At 37.8% G+C, this 18,969-nt stretch overlaps 1 protein-coding gene across 13 annotated transcripts in view; it reads left to right on the top strand.

Annotated features, from left to right (window-relative positions):
* The window catches only part of runx2b (RUNX family transcription factor 2b), a 292,292-nt gene that overhangs the window by 66,145 nt on the left and 207,178 nt on the right, over positions 1-18,969 (top strand). The window lies entirely within an intron of this gene.

The raw sequence follows: 18,969 nt of genomic DNA, 5'->3' as shown, positions 1-18,969 counted from the left end.
TATCAACCATATATCAATCATTAGCATTCCTCTTATTATAATAAGCTTTCAAAATCTGTGTCAGAGCCTTATTGTGCTTTAACGCAATAATTGACACGAAATGTAAATAACATGTCAGCATTGGCACGTTCGCATCATTTAGCATGATTACAGTGCACAATCCATTCCAAACTGACAACGGGCAGAATAATATGAAAATGATGTGAGACATGAAAAAACACACACACACACACACAAATGCAGTTTGAGGTCTGCCCAGGATTTTTTCATTCATCATGATGACTGACTGATAACATTTTAATGCAGTCAAGTAAGTACTCTGAGGCCAGTTGAGGAATTATGAAGAACGCAGATGTGTTGTTTTTGTTTTAGCTGCATAGATTTCTTTGTTTGTGATTGACAGGTCTTAATAGGATTAAATCAGTGCAGTACCTGTGTTTTATTTAGCTCTTTTTAAACATTCACCACAGCTGTTTGTTTTTACTGTTGCGTTATAGACACATATGAAGCTTGGCTTTTTTCCTCCAACACAGCAAAAATTCTATACCTGTTTTACAGCAAAAGAGAGAACTAAAACTCCCATCTTAAACCTTAAGCTTTTCACAATAAGTGTCAGGTGATGTTGGATCTTTAAGTTAATGTGAAGAAAAGTTATACAAAGCCGAAAGAATTATTTATTCATTAAAGGAATCACACAATAGCACATTCACACTTTTTAGCATCAGGGGAATATTATAATAATAATAATAATAATTCGTTACATTTATATAGCGCTTTTCTGGGCACTCAAAGCGCTTTACACAATGGGGGGGGGAATCTCCTCATCCACCACCAGTGTGCAGCATCCACCTGGATGACGCGACGGCAGCCATTTTGTGCCAGACCGCACACCACACACCAGCTGATTGGTGGAGAGGAGACAGAGTGATGATATGCCAATCATGACATGGGGATGGTTAGGAGGCCATGATGGACAGAGGCCAGTGGGCAGATTTGGCCAGGATGCCGGGGTTAAACCCCTACTCTTTTTCGAAGGACATCCTGGGATTTTTAACGACCACAGAGAGTCAGGACCTCGGTTTAACGTCTCATCCGAAAGACGGCGCTCACTGAGCAGTATAGAGTCCCCATCACTATACTGGGGCATTAGGACCCACACAGACCGCAGGTTGGGCGCCCCCTGCTGGCCTCACTAACACCACTTCCGGCAGCAACCTAGCTTTCCCAAGTGGTCTCCCATCCAGGTACTGACCGGGCGCAGCCCTGCTTAGCTTCAGTGGGCGACCATGTGAGAGTTGCAGAGAGCTAGCTGCCGGCTATGGATCATTGTTAATTATCATTTATATATATGATTTACTTATGGATGGATGGATGGATAGATGGATGGATATTAGTCCATCTATTTATGCTAGATAGATGTCAAAGCACAAGTCAAGCATGAAGACAAAGGAATTGTCTGTACACCTCCGAGACAGAATTGTCTCAAGGCACAAGGCTTGGGGATGGTTACAGAAAATTTGTCTGCTGCTCCTAAAGTTCCACTGAGCACAGCGGCCTCCATCATCAGTAAGTGGAAGATGTTTGGAACCACCAGGACTCTTCCTAGAGCTGGCCGGCCATCTAAGCTGAGTGATCGGGGGGAAAAGTGCCTTAGTCAGGGAGGTGATCAATAACCCGATGGTCACTCTATCTGAACTCCAGCATTCTTCTGTGGAGAGAGGAGAACCTTACAGAAGGACAACCATCTGTGCAGCAATCCACCAATCAGGCCTGTATGGTAGAGTAGCCAGATGGAAGCCACACCCAACCTGGAATTTGCCAAAAGGCATCTGAAAGACTCTCAGACCATAAGAAACAAAATTCTCTGGTCTGATGAGACTAAAATTGAACTCTTTGGAGTGAATGCCAGGTGAATCGTTTGGAAAAAAACAGGCACTGTTCATCACCAGGCTAATACCATCCCTACAGTAAAGCATGGTTGTGGCAGAATTATGCTGTTGGAAATGTTTTCAGCAGCAGGAACTAGATGAATGCAGCGACGTACAGAGACATCCTGAGAGAAAACCTGCTTCAGAGTGCTCTTGACCTCCGACTGGGGCGACGGTTCATCTTCCAGCAGGACAGTGACCCAAAGCACAACGCCAAAAAATCAAGAGTCGCTTTACAACAACTTGGTGAATGTCCTTGAGTAGCCCAGCCAGAGCCCAGACCTAAATCCTATTGAACATCTCTGGAGAGATCTGAGAATGGCTGTACGCTGTTGCTTCCCATCCAACCTGATAGAGGTTGAGAGGTATTGCAAAGAGGAATGGGAAAATTCCCAAAGACAGTTGTGCCAAGCTTGTGGCATCATATTCAAAAAGGCTTGAGGCAGTAATTGTTTTCAAAGGTGCATGTGTGTAGAATTTTGAGGAAATAAATGAATGGATAATAAATGTGGAAAAAGTTAAACCCTATAAATACTTTCCGGAGGTATTGTATATACACTCTTCTTCACACACTTATACACTACGGCCAATTCAGTTTATTCAATTCACTTGTAGCACATGTCTTTGGATTGTGGGGGAAACAGCAGCACCCGGACGAAATCCCTCATGCAAACTCCACACAGAAATGCCTACTGGCCCAGCCAATGACTCAAACCAGTGACCTTCTTGCTGTGAGGCGACAGTGCCGACCACTGAGCCGCCATGTTAGAGATGAATAAATAAAATATTTGTATGTTGAAATTTTAAATTTAACTAAAAAAAGAGTGTGATGGAGCAATGTGACAAAAGTGAAGCTGATAAATTCATCTGTCATCCAGCGAAAACACATCAAACCCCGGATCGTATGAATAAACACTCCTGTTTACTTAGGGGCTGTCCCAGCAGCTTGAGTTTTTTAATTCGTCCTTGTGCATTTTTACAGATCCATAAATATCCGAACGCGCGCTGCGGTGTAGCATAACAAGGACCAAGAAAAATAATCCCGGGGAAGTCGAGATACAGAGAGCGAGTGTTCGTTTGGAGGGAGAGGAATTCGATTGCTATACATTAATTAAGTCGTGGCTTCTCCAGAATGACAGGTAGGAGTAGCCACCAGAGGACCGTCTGATGACGTGCCAAAACTCCACTGGACGCCCGTGTGTGTGAGTGATTTATGAAGCCCTCAATATGTGAGGGGGTTGTATTCAAAGACTTGTATTTTTAAGCTTGGTACACACATGTGAAGTTTTCGGAGGGCGACTCTCTTTAGAGATCATTTATCCTTTATCACAGTCATGTTGATAACAACCTCCGGTGCACACGAGGCTAATATCTGTGGGGATTCTGGCAGCCGTCGGCTTTCAATGACTTCCAGGGCAAGACACATAAATAAAACAGCCAGTGTTTAGATCCCGCTCAGCCTGCCTTTTATTCGTTTAGAGTACGAGGATGTTAAGCAGGAAGTAATAGCACAGTGTATTGAACCGTTTCCTTCCTGTACAGACAGTGCGCTAATTTGGACTGTCCCATGACACCCAAAGGCCTGTCTGTCCTGGTGCTGCTGCTGTCTGGTTTCTGTGATTTAACGTTTGTTGGGTTTGAATAAAGGATTAATTAAGGAGAAGGTGCAGCGGACTTCAGAAGAGATTATTAACTTGAACTCATGGGAAAACATATGGATTTTACATTTTGGCAAATTTGTAAGATTCATTAATTAATTTTCTATTGGGCTTAGTCTTTTTATTAATCAGGGGTGACCACAGTGGAATGAACTTTTCCTTCTTATCCAGCATATGTTTTATGCAGTGGATGGGAAACACTCATACACTCCCATTCACTCTCATACACTGTGAACAATTTTAGTTTCCCCAATTAACCTATAGCGCATGTCTTTAGACGTGTGGGGGGAAACCCCCTCAAGAAACCCACGCCAACAAGGGGAGAACATGCAAACTCCACACTGAAATACCAAATGACCCAGCTGAGGCTCGAACCAGCGATCTTCTTGCTGTGAGGCGACATCGCTACCCATGTTGTACCCATTTTGTATGATTTTGTATGAAAAATTTTCAGACAAACCAATTTATGAAGGTACTACTCATAACCTGGTCCATCAGCATAACGTTTTTTTATGTTGATTTATATTTTAAGTAAATGTCTATAAATTCAACACAACCTCATTGTGAAAAAGTATCCCAGTATACATTTCTGGGCAGCGTAAATGGTGTAGCCACATCGTCTTTTAATGAACACTACGGGGCAATATGACGCTATACCTGCTGACTGCTTGACTCCATGTGGACTGCTTTTCCGGTATTACAAGTTTGTCTTGTCGCTTGCCTCGTTCGCGTGGGAGGAAACCCACGCAAACGAAGGGAGAACATGCAAACTACACACAGAAACAGCAACTGAGCCGAGGATCGAACCAGCAACCTAGCGACCTTCTTGCTGTGAGGCGAACGTGCTACCCACTGCGTCGCCGCAGGTCAATGTTTGCTGTTTAAAACACTATTGCAGGGGTTCCCAAACTTTTCAGCCTGCGACCCCTAATATGACGATGCCAGTGACTCGCGACCCCCAATATCCTGGTTATGAATACAGAAACCTTGCATGCAATGTCACACACACACCAATACACCCAGGTATATTCTTTGTTTAATGTCAGTGCGGTAAATGGGCCAGAAACTTTAACCTGGTGTTATAAAATCAATCTGCTGCATCTGACGCTATTGCGGTGTCTTTAATATAATATAATTACCACTGGGGTCGCAATCTAATAGAACTAGTAACTATAAGCTACTATAGTAACTATATAGTAATTATAAACAACTATATTTTTTTCTCTTCTGTAGGTTATGGATAAAATATGGTCATTCCTATATGATTTAATAATAATAGACTTTTTTTAAATCCCCAGGCGACCCCCCCTTCATTGTCCCGCGACCCCTCGAGGGGTCCCGACCCCCACTTTGAGAACCCCTGCACTATTGGATGGGTTTAGGGAAGGAGAAGAGTGGGTCAGTCAGTGAGTCAGTCGACAGCGGCCTCTTTTGAATTTATGCGAGAACAGCAAGCTCGAATGGCACTCGAGAAATTTCAGATCTGAAAATGTGTACACAGCAGCCTCTGGTGGATTTGCAAAACAAAAACTGCAAAAAAAAAGCATACCTCGTGGTACGTTATTTGTGATGTCCACAATAAATATCACAACAAAAGTCTTAAGTTGGTGACCAATGAATATATATATATAAAGAAATGTATATGAAAAAATTATATTTATATATTTTACTAGCTTGCCTGTGATTAAATTGAATACTTTTTCACAATTTCTGTTTTTGCTAATGTAATATGCAGTTAGTATGTTGTCTTTTTTTCTGCTTACTCCGTGTACATCAGTGGGAATGCATTGAAAACACATGTACTGCCCTTGTCAGCCACTAATGGATTAATTGAAGACTGAAAGGAAGCTGCTCAGTTTTTCCTGTAATTCATAAAGTGAGTCCAACATAAAATTGCCGTAAGCCATGATGCTTTACTTCAATACAACACTGGAAAGATAATATATAAAGAACAGACATTCATGAGGTGTAAAATCGTAAAGTCTGTCTGGGAAAAGTCATTTTAGTTTTGTAAAGTTGTCAGTAAGACACGTTTGTTTGCATAATCCCTGGTAGTTCAGTCGATAATGTTCAAGACCACCTCAGGGACTAAACCAAAATGTAGTTCACTAAAGGTATAACAAAACATACTCCTATTACAGTCTGTTACAAGTAATGGTAATACTAAATTATGATTACAGTTATCATTTTTTGTGAGTTTTTTTGTTTCTAATTGCAGGTTGAATTCAGTGAAGCAGTGGAAATGTTCACTGTAATTATTGTTTTCATTTTCCAGGTACCAAAAAAAATCTGATTAGGTCATTTTGTCATATTAATACACCAACGTTTCCATCTAAAAACCCAACGAATGACTTTTCCTCATCTTAAATTAGCATGAAATGGTTATACGATATAAAATGTCTTGGGCTTTTCCAAATGCACTGGCAAATCTGAACTCTGCCAGGACGTGGCTCTTTTACAAGAAAATGCAGCGACCGCAAATTGCGCTCAACAATTTCAGTGCTCCTGGAGCTGACCACTTTAAAAACGTCCCGCTTCAGGATTATAAATGCTGTTTGATGGCTCAGTCATTATATCCCGAGCAGAGGGGGCGTAGTCTGCAGGCGGGTGTCCGCCATCTTGTGGGGTCAGGAAGGGTCGGGGATCTTTTTGATGTGGGCGGGGACTTCAAGCCCCCATCACCACAAGGTTCTGAGGTCTACAACAGGAAGAACACAAGGAGCAGGCCTAATAAAGAGACAATCACATAACTCAGTGTGCAGTCAAACAAGCAGGATTGAAAACATACAGCGTTAAATAGAGTTGGCTAATATTTACAACTGATGTACTGGCTGATGGTCAGTTCAAGATCTCAAATCAAGTTAAATCATAATCAGATTTCCAGGAATTTGTCAAAAAAAAAAGTGTATTACTCCAGTATACACTGAAATTGCATAAAAATATGTACAAAATTGCAAGCATTTTTTATATTTACACATACTCAGGCAGATTGAATTACAGATTTAAGTTAGCCTGCATCAGTTAATGCAATATTAACATTAACCAAAAGCAATATGTTGCAGCATTCTTGTTTAATCTATTGTTAGTAAACATAATTTTTAATTATTAATTTAGGCCATTTTAGCTCAGATCCAAGAAATAATACTGTGCTTAGCATAATTGAAAACACCCCCTTTCGAAAATAAATATTTTTTATCTATTTCTCAGTGAATATAGGCCATGGTGCTTTTAAACAAAACAAATTTATTAAGCTAATATATTTATTAAAATATAATTTTAGTCACCAAACATGTTTAGAAATTGAAAGATAATACAATTAAATCCAAGCAAAATATTGCATTACTACAGCATTTCAAATAAACTTTTACATTTGTTTTGCTTCCTGAATCCCCCCCCCCGCCTTTATATATATCAACACGTTAACGCATGCGATTAATTTGAAATAATTAACGCATTAAAAAAAAATTCACGCAATTAACACATTTTTTTTTTTTTCCTGTTGTGGCCAGAGCCAGACGCCGGGCAGTTTACCGCTGTTTCGACATACTTCTTGGGCCGGGCTGATCATCTTCTTATGATCTGATCGGCCCATAAAAGACTGTCATGTTTCACAAACTTCCATGTTGGGCTCTGTGTAACCTAGGTGTGTATTTGTCAAAATAGCCGAGAGTCACGCCTGTTTCTTGCGCGTGGGTCCGCCCCGCGGGAGAGCAGACTTTCGCGCCTGCACTCTGGAGCGGGGCACAGATCAATATATTCCTGTCTATTCTTTCTAGTTACCTATCTGTCCATATAAACATACTTTTTTAACTTTTAATCTGCACCACGGCTGCAACAACTTCCTCCTGCTGTTTCCTGAACCTGCAAGTCTTTATTTTACAAATTATAAAGAATGTCTGCTTCTCAATTTCTATGAGGAGTGTCAGTCATGTATTTTAAGATGCACTCGGTCAGAAGACAATCGCATGAGATATCATGACATTGTGTTTTTGATCGTCAGCATGATGTAGGCTTATAGTGACAATAATATTTATACAATATATGTTATGTTATAATATATGGAAATAATAATTCCTCTAATATATTGTTAATATAATGATATTTATACATGACCAAACTAGTGTGCAACTTAAGCAACTTTTTTTACATTTAGTTTTGTAGTTCTGCCCAAACAAATATTTGTTGCATTTTTTTATTGTTTACGTTCATTTGATTGACAATGTAAAATCTTTTAGCATCGTTTGATGTTTCATTGTTGAGTTAAAAAAAAAATAGGGTCTCTGACACATTGCTTTCATTATTTATCTTTATTTTATTAATCAACATTAACTGTGTGCGTCAGCAGGCAGTTTTTGTTATGTTCATTATTTATTAGGCTCCCTCAAAACACACAGGCACTCACATTTCCAGTGTGGATTATAATTTTATTTTAATAATAAATAAAAAATATATAGTTTTTTAATTTGTCAACTCTCGTTATCTCCTATATATGGCTTTTGTGCTTTTATAGAATGGGAGTTGGTAAACCTATTCAAGGGCATGCACAGATTTTCAATACTTTATTATTATTATTATTATAATTTTCCATATCTGCAATATCTGTATTTTGGCATTTTTTTGCAGTCCACTTAAAATCCAACATGGAAATCAATGTTTTCTTTATTGGCATTGATTGTTTTGAAATTCAAATGGCATTAACATGCCTGTGTTTTCATTTCTGTAATAAATATGGCTGTCAAGCCAGGATCTTGATGGTTTATTGTGGGTATGTTGTTTACATGAAGAAATCTGTGTTACAAGTTAAACAAAAATTCTAATAATGAGTTATATTTTGAATTCAAACAGTATTTGTCTTGCGTTTACATTAATTTTACACTCAAATAGCCAAAATTACAAGTTTTAGTCTTTTAAATGTGATTAATCGCGATTAATTTTTTTAAAAAGTGCGATTAATTAGTTAATTAATATATATATATATACTAATATATATATATATATATATATATATATATATATATATATATATATATATATATATATATATATATATATATAACATAAATTTGGGTGTACTAGTTTTTAGATCGTTATCGTAAGTTATTTTGTTAGACTAACTTCAGATTTGGTTTCAGGACTAACTAATCTAATGTATATGCGCCACTATAATAATGTGTTGCTTCCTATTAAAAATGTAAATTTAAAAGGGATTCGTGAGGGGTGTACTTGTATATGCTGCAGACTGTATTTACTAATGCATTGTTTAAAGCAAAATGTGCATTTGCTGATGTTGAAATTAATGGATACTAAGAATAATAAAAAAAGCATAAATAAATTTAATGTTAACTAGAAAACAAATGGAACCTTATCAGAGTTTTGCTCATTATGAATTATATGTGCAATATTGGAAAATATGCTGTGTATTTATAGTTACAAGCTATATATGTACTGTATTGTGGTTTTATTGAAGAAATATAGTGTTCGATTTTTATAAACTATGCTCATACGTTTTTGGAATATTTGTTAAAGGGGGTTCACCTGAAAATAACAAATAAGGTATTTTGAAGAATAAAGAAACCTGTAGCCATTGACATCCATGGTAAAAATGCATGGTAACATATAGTATGTATTAGGGTTGTCACGATAGTGGAGTTCTGAACCAATCGATACTGAAATTTTATAAACGTCTATTTCCTGCTAACATTTGAGCACTGTTAAGCACCTTTTTAAACTGCTGATTTGCCATTTTTCACATGCTTGACAAAAATGGATGATAGGCTGTGAAGATCATTAGTTCACTGAACTCGCCGTTGTTTATTGAGTGTAGTCACAGATAGAGGTACACTGGAGTGTTTCAAAGTCACGGTGATCAGCTGGTTTGTCTATAACAGGGGTTTTCAAACTGGGGTCCGCGGCCCCCTGGGGGGCCGCCAGATGGCGCTAGGGGGGCCGCAAAGAAATTTTAGATCAATGAGCCCACATGGATGAATTTTGTGTCCCGCATCATTCTGAAGGTTAATATATTTTTATTATAATTTGAGCTCAAAAGTACTGCAAAAATGAAGCTTTATATTTATGTCATTTAAATGCAGTTGACACTTTCGTGACACAGGAAAAGAAGCGCAGGGGCCCGCCTCCGTGGACGGGGACTTTTATTGAATAAGCGCTTCTGGCCAGGCGCTTCCTGACTGTGATTTTTGGCGCTTGTCTGCTGCACCTGACGGCGTTTACCTTTCACTTACGCTTACCTCTTTTACGCTAAACAACTAAATGAATGCTCAGGTTTGACTGACTATATTTCAGTTAAAATACATGATCAATAAGAACATTATCGGTGGCTGAAAGCACTACCCTGTTTATGGCTTGCGTTACTAAGTAACCGATCAGCTGGGTGCTGCGGAGTGCGCGCCTCTCTGCGCAGGCTTCACTCATAGGGAAAAAATAGCATTTTAAAGACACGGCACAACATTGCACCTCGTCCACAGCGCGACAGGCTTTTACACTTTGTATTGTACAAATATCAGACTTTGCAGCATGGCAAACAAACATATTAAAATTGTAAAGCAAAAAGTGCTGCAATAACAATGAATGGAGCTGTCATCACATCAGCGAGTGCTCAGTTTCACTCCTGTTACACTAATGACAGCTGGATGAGCTCTGCAGTAGACTCTTACTCTTACTCACATTGGTTCATAACTGGATGATTAAAAAAAACTAAATTGTATACACACTGAGTAAAACCACTATAGCCTTTAAAAATTATAATGTATCTGTTTGTGTTATGTTATAGGGCTAATAATTATTAAATATTAAAATGTATTAGTGCTCTGTATTTAATGGAGCTCAACATACCTGATCAAATTTTAATATAAATGCATTTTTGTTCCACTTTTTCCCATATTTGTTTGTGTAACTAATTTAAATGTAATGTTCAGTATTATTATTAATAGAACAAACTGGTATGAACATTTTAAAGTCAGCAAAGCTTCTAAAATTATGCAAAGTGAAACTTGTGGCTCTTTGAACTTGAATACCCAATTCTAGATTGCATTTAGGAAATTATTTTTTTTATCAGTGTAAGTCAGGATTGTCGACCTGAGTAAATTATGATGTGCACAAAAAAAAGGAATAAAAATAAACAAAACACACTGAACCACTACAGCCTCCATTGTAGTATTGCTAGTTACAACAGTACAGTTAACTGTTAACAGGCTGATGAATGACAAAACTCTTTAAAGCTTTAAATCTTTAGATACATTTAGACTCTCAGCTGTAAGGGTAAATACAGAGGAGTCTAGCTGTGCATAGGCTGAAAAAAAGCATAAAAATGGCATAAAAACTGTGTAAAGTGACGACTTGTACACAAAATATGGCTTGATGGAATAATCCAGTGAGAGCAGACCACAATGAGTACTGCGCATCAAGATTTGATCAATAGATTGAAGCACTAAAACCATGTCAACTCAACTAACATCTTACAAAAATTAATCCAGATAATGAATAATATAAATTTATTGAATCATATATAATAATATAAATGTATTGAATAATACAATTTAAAAAAATTAAGTACAGTTGTCATTTTTATTTTTGGGGGGTCCCCAAAAGAATTCGCCCTACACAAAGGGGCCCTCAGCTGAAAAAGTTTGAAAACCCCTGGTCTATAAGCTGACATGCAAACAATCCTCGCGCAATAATCATCACAGTCATTTCTGTTGAGCATGTGAATACAATGGCAAATCAGTGGTGTTTAAGAATACACTCAACAGCGCTCTAATGTTAGCGGGAAATAGGCTTTTTAAAAATTTAGTATAGATTGCTACCCAATTCTAGTATCATGACGACCCTAGTATGCAGTGCTTAATTTGTAAATGAATAATTTCTGGAACAAAACCAGGAGGTAAAGGTTTCGTGACCGATATCCACCAAAAAACTTCAGTTTTCCCAGAATATGACATTTATTAAACGTGCTAAAACAAAAGAGCATCACATTTCTGAATGGTCTTCTAATATTTTGTGCCATAAAATGTTATAGGTCAGTCATGGATAATAAAATCATGTACAGAGTACCCGCCGGGTTTTAAAAGCATTAAAAAAGTCTTAAATTTGATAATCTCAAATTAAGGCTTTCATAGCCTTGAATTTGGTACTTAAAGTCTTTCATTTCGTGACAGGTCTTATTTTATTCATTTATTTTTGCCTTTCCTAGGATTGAGGTTATACCGTAACAAAATTAACTGTTACTAGTGTAATTAAAAATTCATGCAGCATAACATTGAGTGCACCTCACGCTCCACGTCATTGCAGAAAGCACGAAAGCGTGTGCACCCGTTATTATGGTTACGGGGCAAGGTACAGAACAGGAATCCGAATTACGTGTGGGTTAAGCCTGTGCCAGAAAATGACCACAATGCCTACTGCTGATGGCGCCAGAAATCTTTTAAGCTAGCAACGATAGGTGTTATGCCCCTAGACTCCCAGGGGTGCCAAACACATCGCGTGTAGTACTGCTCGTCTGTGCTAACCACCTATTGTGTGGTTCTGTGCACCGGAGACCTCTTCGGTTACTTAAACAGCTTCGGCGATAAGTAATGAAGAAATTTCTACGTTAGAAGCATTGCCATCACAGCCATGGAACATCATAACTTACTGGGGCTCAACACCAACTCTGCGGGCAGAGGTGATGTGGGTCCTTAAAACAATCTCTGAGCACCACTCTTACACATCGATTGAGAACATTACAGAGGTTTTTAAAACCATGTTTCTTGACTCCGAGGTTGCAGCTACATTCTCCTGTGGAAGCAACAAAACTGCATGTATTATTTGGATTGGCTCCTTTTATAACTAAAGAACTGACTGACTAGGTCAATTAGGCGGATTTGTGGTTATTTTTGACAAGAGTCTCAATAAGATGACAAAGTAAGCAGTTGGACCTTCATATTCGCTACTGGGTGGACGACTACGCTGTTGCGTATGTATTAAATAAAACTGATAATTGAAATATAATGTTTAATTTAATTCAAGTAGCCCACTTGTACATAATTATTTTCTAGGGTTCAAAATTTATACAGATTTGACATTTTCCCCTCATACCTCTTTCAGAATGGGTACGAAGATGGCATTGAATTTCATTTGAAATGGAATTAAAAAGTTATTAAAAAGCTTTTAATTTTATTTGGAGGATCCTGGGGGTACCCTGCATGTAGCTACAAACATAATAGCATGAACAAACTCTATTAAGCTAATTTCACTATTATGTGCCAAGCGAAAAATAATTAAATGGCTCACTCTGTCTAATCGACAAGAAGAGCCCACATTTACATCTTCTGTCATGTTTTCTTGATGACTTGATCCATTCGTGCCGTTTCATGTTCTCAAGAACTATTTTGATCAGGCTTATTATCAGATTTACTCATGATTTAAAAAAATGAAAATATGCATGCCTCTGTGCCATTTTGAAAATACAAATATTATTTAGGTAGATCACTATGCCATTAGTTTCTACATACAAAACAATAATCACCAACCAATAAGAGTGATTTGTAAACATAAGAAAGTGGATTGGCTGGAAATATTGTTGAGGGCCGTCATTTGCCCCCAATCTCATTAAATCTCATTAATCTTTTCTTGACTGTATAACTTACACATTCTGATTAAAGAATGTTTTTGATTTGATTACATTAACAGAGGTGTCACTTTTAAAATGCACACATATAACGTTATAATAAAAGCATTCGATTGCTGTCCTAAAATTTTAAGCTCATTTAGGACAAAATTTGTTGTTTAAAAAAAAAAAAACACCAAGATCGACATCCTTAGATGTTATTAATATTAATTGTATATGTTTTTTCAAACACGCACACAAAACCCAGACCCGCGTGTACAGAATCCGAAAACATTGTCTATTTATCACCATGAAGCGCTTCAGCTGACAGTCACGCACTGCTATATGATTGCATACGAGGGGCGAAGGCACCTGTTATGAAAAGGAAAGGAATCCCGCCGTTTATATATTTCTTTCAAAGAGTTTTCATGCCTTAATAAAATAAAAGCACAGAACAGACTCATATTTAAGAGCAATTGTGTCCCCTGGTGGTTCAGCGGTATGGGTTGTGTATAGGGAGGATTGGCTCTTTAATGTTTCTTGCCACCTTACAGAGAAAGACTGAAAATATGAAAGAAATGCGTGAAAATACCCTCGCTGGATGGTAGCGTGATGGAACTGTAAAAAATGTGAGAATTTCAGGAAAAACAGGAGGGTTGACTGGTATGACGCACACATGCGAGCTTAGATTTTCACCATGCACAAGTTAATGCCGGATCCATCCAAATTAATACCGGAATGCAAAACACGAATGTCTGACATTTTCTGATAGGATCTGGCAAGATCCAGCTTAAATTTAGCACTGCTAGTATGTATAAACAAATGGTATAATCAAAAAATATAGTAAGGTACACTTCAAAAATGCTTTTTTTGAAGTTTTTATCTTGTTTCATACACCAATATCTAAAAATGCTTAAGTCAAGAAGCATTTTCTATACAAGTAAAACACTGGGTTTTCCTTAAAAACAAGCAAACTAATCCATTAATGGGGTAAAAAAAAAATTGTATTTCAAAGGAAAAACAGTTTTTTTGTTTACTCCATTTGCCGACTATTTTATATCGGCAGATTTAATTCAAATCTGAACTACATTTCCTTACTCAATTCTCATTGAGTTAAAATTCAGTAGTTGAATTGCCATTTAAAAGACTATAGTCCTGATGTAAACATGCTCTCACGTCACATTAACAAACTACTATTATGTTCTAGATTGCTCACCAAACATGTACAAAGAGCTCCTTGTCAGCAACCTTTACCCAAATGTAAACACTCTAAACATAGAGATGTGATGCTGCAATCATAGTCAATTATCGTCCTGATAGACGCTAGATCACATGATCCGTTATGCATCAGCAGTGATGAGTCTCCAACACGTCACTCTGTCCTGCGTGTTTGGAGGTTCTGACCCCTGGATCCCAGTCAAATGCGTGGGATCAGTAGGTCAGAGGAGGTCCTGTGGGCATAAGACTGGTCTCTTAGGGTTTTATTGTCTGCCGTGAGACGTGCTTCCAGTAAACAGGGCTTTAGTTTGGTAAGTGTGTTATGAGGTCAACATTGGCCAGCTCAGAATAGACGCCGCACAGGCTCGCTTCAGGTTTTCTCTCTCTCTTCTGCTGTTTGCTGTTTGGATGATTTAGTTGACGAAGCGTTTTTTCCTCCACTCGTATGTCTAAATAATAGTTCTCTTGCTTTTCAATCATAGATTGCTGCCATATGCGAGTTAGTTTTTTTCTGTGGCCAAGTACATTTGAGAAATCATTATTTAGTCACTCTTTTATTATCAGTTGTTACCCTGAAACAAGACCAGCATTATGTTTCATGCATATATTTGTGGGAATAGCCAAACACACACTGTATGGGATTTAATTATTTAGTTTTATTCCAAAAATCATTAGAAATTAAGTAAAATATTACACATTTTAACATTAATGGCAGTTTTCTTGGTATTTAGATTTTTTTTAACTCTTAGACTCTAGATTTTTGTAAATAATTATAATAATGTAATGATTATGTCTATATTATATACTGTGTTTGTGATTTTGTTTCGTCCGTGCATCTATTGGTTTAATTCATCTATCCGTTGTTTTGTTCTGTTTGTCCTACCCGTCCTTTGTTCCATCCGCCTGTGCCATCCATGAGTCGTTCTGTTCCATCCATCCATCATTTCATCTGTCAATCCATTGTTTTATTCTATCCAACCATCCATCTACCCATCTGTTGTTTTGTTCCAACCATCCATCCACCCATCCATTGTTTTGTTCCAACCATCCACCCACCCATCCGTTGTTTTGTTCCATCCATTTAGTTTGTTCCATTCATCCATCCTTTGTTTTGTTCCATCCATTCACCGATCCGTTGTTTTGTTCCATCTATCTATCCATTCATTCATCCATTTTATTCCTTCCTTCCATCCATCCATTTTGTTCTATCCATCCATCCATCCATTCATTCATCCAATTAGTTGCATCCATCCAATCATCCATTAATTGTTTTATTTCATCTATCTATGGTTTGTTTCATCCATCCATTCATTCATCCATTGTTTTGTTCCATACAATTTGTTCCATCCATTCATTAATTCCTTGTTTTGTTCCATCTATCCATCCACCCATTGTTTTGTTGATTTGTTCTATCCATGCATTTTGTTCCATCTATCCATTGTTTTTCCATCCATCCATCTTTCCATCTTTTTTTATTTCCATCCATCCATTAATCCATCGTTCTGTTTTGTGCCATCCATCCATCGTTCTGCTTTGTTCCATCCATAAATCCATGCTTTGTTCCATCCATTTCTCAACCCATCTATCGTTCTGTTGTTTCCATCCTTTTCTCCATCCATCTGTTGTTCTGTTGTTTTCTTCCATCCATTTCTTCATCCATCTGTTGTTCTGTTGTTTTCTTCCATCCATCTTTCCATCCATCTATTGTTCTGTTGTTTTCTTCCATCCATCTCTCCCCCCTCCTTTCCCATTTTTAGTAGTCCAATTTATTTATTAATTAGTTTTTCCTTTTTTCTGCCTCTCTTCAACCACCTGTCATATAGATCTATATTTTCAACATGCATTCATCCTATTTTAATTATAAATAATTTATATTTTGAATAACAAGTGGAGAGTCCATTGCACATTAAACGTTAAACGATTAATTTAAAAAATGAATGTACGGTAACTTCAACAATCTACATTTAGCCTGACATAAAGTACAAAACTGTTGAGAAAGAGATTGGGCGTTTCCTCAAGAATTGCATAATCTTTGTGATTTACTGCGACGGCCGAGAGAAGTAATTTCACCATAAATCTATTTGAATATCTGTGGGCTCGATCCTTAATAATAGATGATTATCCACTAAACTGCATTAGTGAATATCCAGACCCCCCTCCCTCAAAAACGCAGGGACAAAGGGACTTTTTTCCCTCTTTTTTTTTTTTTTTTTAAATCATAAATGTTCCCATGTGAAGCAGAGGCTGCGACTTAATGAAGGGTTTTGCGTGGAGATCTGAGAGCTGCAGCAGTGATTGATGGGCCGCTGGAGGTTCAGCTCCTGACAGAAAAAGCTCATCCAGGCTCCACTGGAGATCACAGGTTCCAGAGCAGCTCCTCTTACCCCACACGGCTGAGAAGGAGAGACATCATCATATCAGTCACATCATCCCCACACAAAAAGCTCTATAATGAGGATCTGGAGAACCAGTGAAACCACAGAGAAGAAACTCTTAGTAAAACACCTGGAGAGGTGTATTCTAGGAAAGGTTAGGATGAAGCGCTGAAAAAAAATATTCAATGGATTTACTCATTTATTCAAGATAAGTGGTTACAAACAATTTATAGGGGCTGAATTTAGGCAAACAAATTAAGTTGAACATTACTAAATTGAATTAGTTTGTTTAAATTCAGCCCATATAAATTGTTTTTAACCACTTGCCTTAAAGAAAATTTGCAAATCAAATGAATCGTTTTGTGTGTGTTTGTGCGTGTGCGTGTGCGTGTGCGTGTGCGTGTGTGTGTGTGTGTGTGTGTGTGTAGGGTATGGTTAGGAGGCCATGATGGACAAAGGCCAGTGGGCAAATTTGGTTTAAGTAAAACTTCCAGTTTTCTTCAAAGGACATCCTTGGATTTTTAACAACCACAGAGAGTCAGGACCTCGTTTAACCTTTCATCCGAAAGACGATGCTCACTGAGTAGTATAGAGTCCCCTTTGATATACTGGGGCATAAGGACCCACACAAACCGCAGGTTGAGAAGCCCACTGCTGGTCTCACTAACACCTCTTCTGTCAGCAGCCTAGCTTTTCCCATGTGGTCTCTCATCAGGGAATGACCAGGCACAGCCCTGCTTAGCTTCAGTGGGCGACCATGTAAGAATTGCAGTGAACTAGTTGCCGACATGTCATGTCCTATTCCATAAGATGTCAAATAAATCTCTGTATGGTGTCCCCTGTATTAAACAGAAACAATTTTACTTAATTATTTAGGATGGTTAGTATATGAACCCCATTGCCAACTACAACTACATAAAATAAGTTTACTTATGTTTTTTTATTGATAGTTTTCAAAATTAGGGGACTCGTCAACATGTCAAGTCTGCTGCAAGACTTTTATCAGGTATTAAGAAGAGAGAGCATATTACTTCAGTGCTAATTAAACTGCACCGGCTACCCATACAATACCGCATTCCTTACAAGATGTTGCTGTTTATTTTCAAGGTTCTTTGTAGCCTAGTCCTGGAGTATATTGCTAACATACTTAGTCATTGGATTCCCAGTAGAACTCTCCCCTCAAATGATCAGTTGTTCCTTGTTGTTGCACGTTCTTGCCTAATATGTAAAGGTGATAGGGCTTTCTCTGTTGCAACTCCAAGGCTCTGGAATGACCTTCCTCTGTCTGTAAAATCTTCTCCAACACTAGTTTTATTTCAGGGTGTGCTAAAAACTTATTTGTTGTCTGTTGCTTTTAAAAATATCTTGTAAATTTTAGGTTTCATTTCTGTTTCTTATGATTTATTTTCCTAAATAAATTGAGTTGAGTTGGGAACGCGTTCCCTGTTGGGCCAAACATTACTATCTCCCGCTGACCGCCAAGTCACAGGCTTTAGTGATTTCTAGTTTTGTAGCCAAAAAGCTGGATAATTGTTATGCAATAAGAAATAGCGTTACTAACCAATGAGTAAACATGTCTGGGTTGTACTTCTACAGAATTCCTTCATAGAAAGAACAGCCAGAAAGGAGAAATTTATGGATTTGTGCTGAATGGTAGCATCATTGACCAACGATAATCTATAGCATCTGTAACTGTCAGAGCAATTGAATACTTTTTATGCGGTTTCTATTCTAATTTGCAGGTTAAATGCAATAAAGGAATTGACAGCGCTAAAGTGTGTGAATTTCTGCTTTTAGATTCGATGTTGGTTTCTTTTGCTTAGATAAATCTTTGCTGGTAGGGAAAATCGATTCGTTCACTTCTGATGTTTATACTTTGACTTTGCATTTCATTAATTTTTCTTCGACTTTTGCAGCAAATGCGCTTACAGAAGCAACCCAGTATTGGCAAACACTCATACAGGCCATACGTTGTGTAATAATTGACCCCTGGTAAATAAGGGACTAAGCTAAAGGAAAGTGAGCGAGTGAGATGCAAAGTTCAAGCAAAAGATACTGACACCACATCTAAAAACCAGAAACTCTGCTTTAACGCTGTCAATAATGAATGAATCGCTGGGAAATATGCATAAGATAGATGTAAACATTGCCGAATTGTACTTCTGACAGGGATTTGACTGAAAAATGGC

Source organism: Danio rerio, chromosome 20 (genome assembly GCF_052040795.2).
Source record: "Danio rerio strain M-AB ecotype USA chromosome 20, GRCz13ab, whole genome shotgun sequence".
In the NCBI taxonomy this organism is placed as follows: Eukaryota; Metazoa; Chordata; class Actinopteri; order Cypriniformes; family Danionidae; genus Danio; species Danio rerio.
Note: the sequence above shows the minus strand (reverse complement) of the source record. Positions and strands in the feature narration are given on the sequence as shown.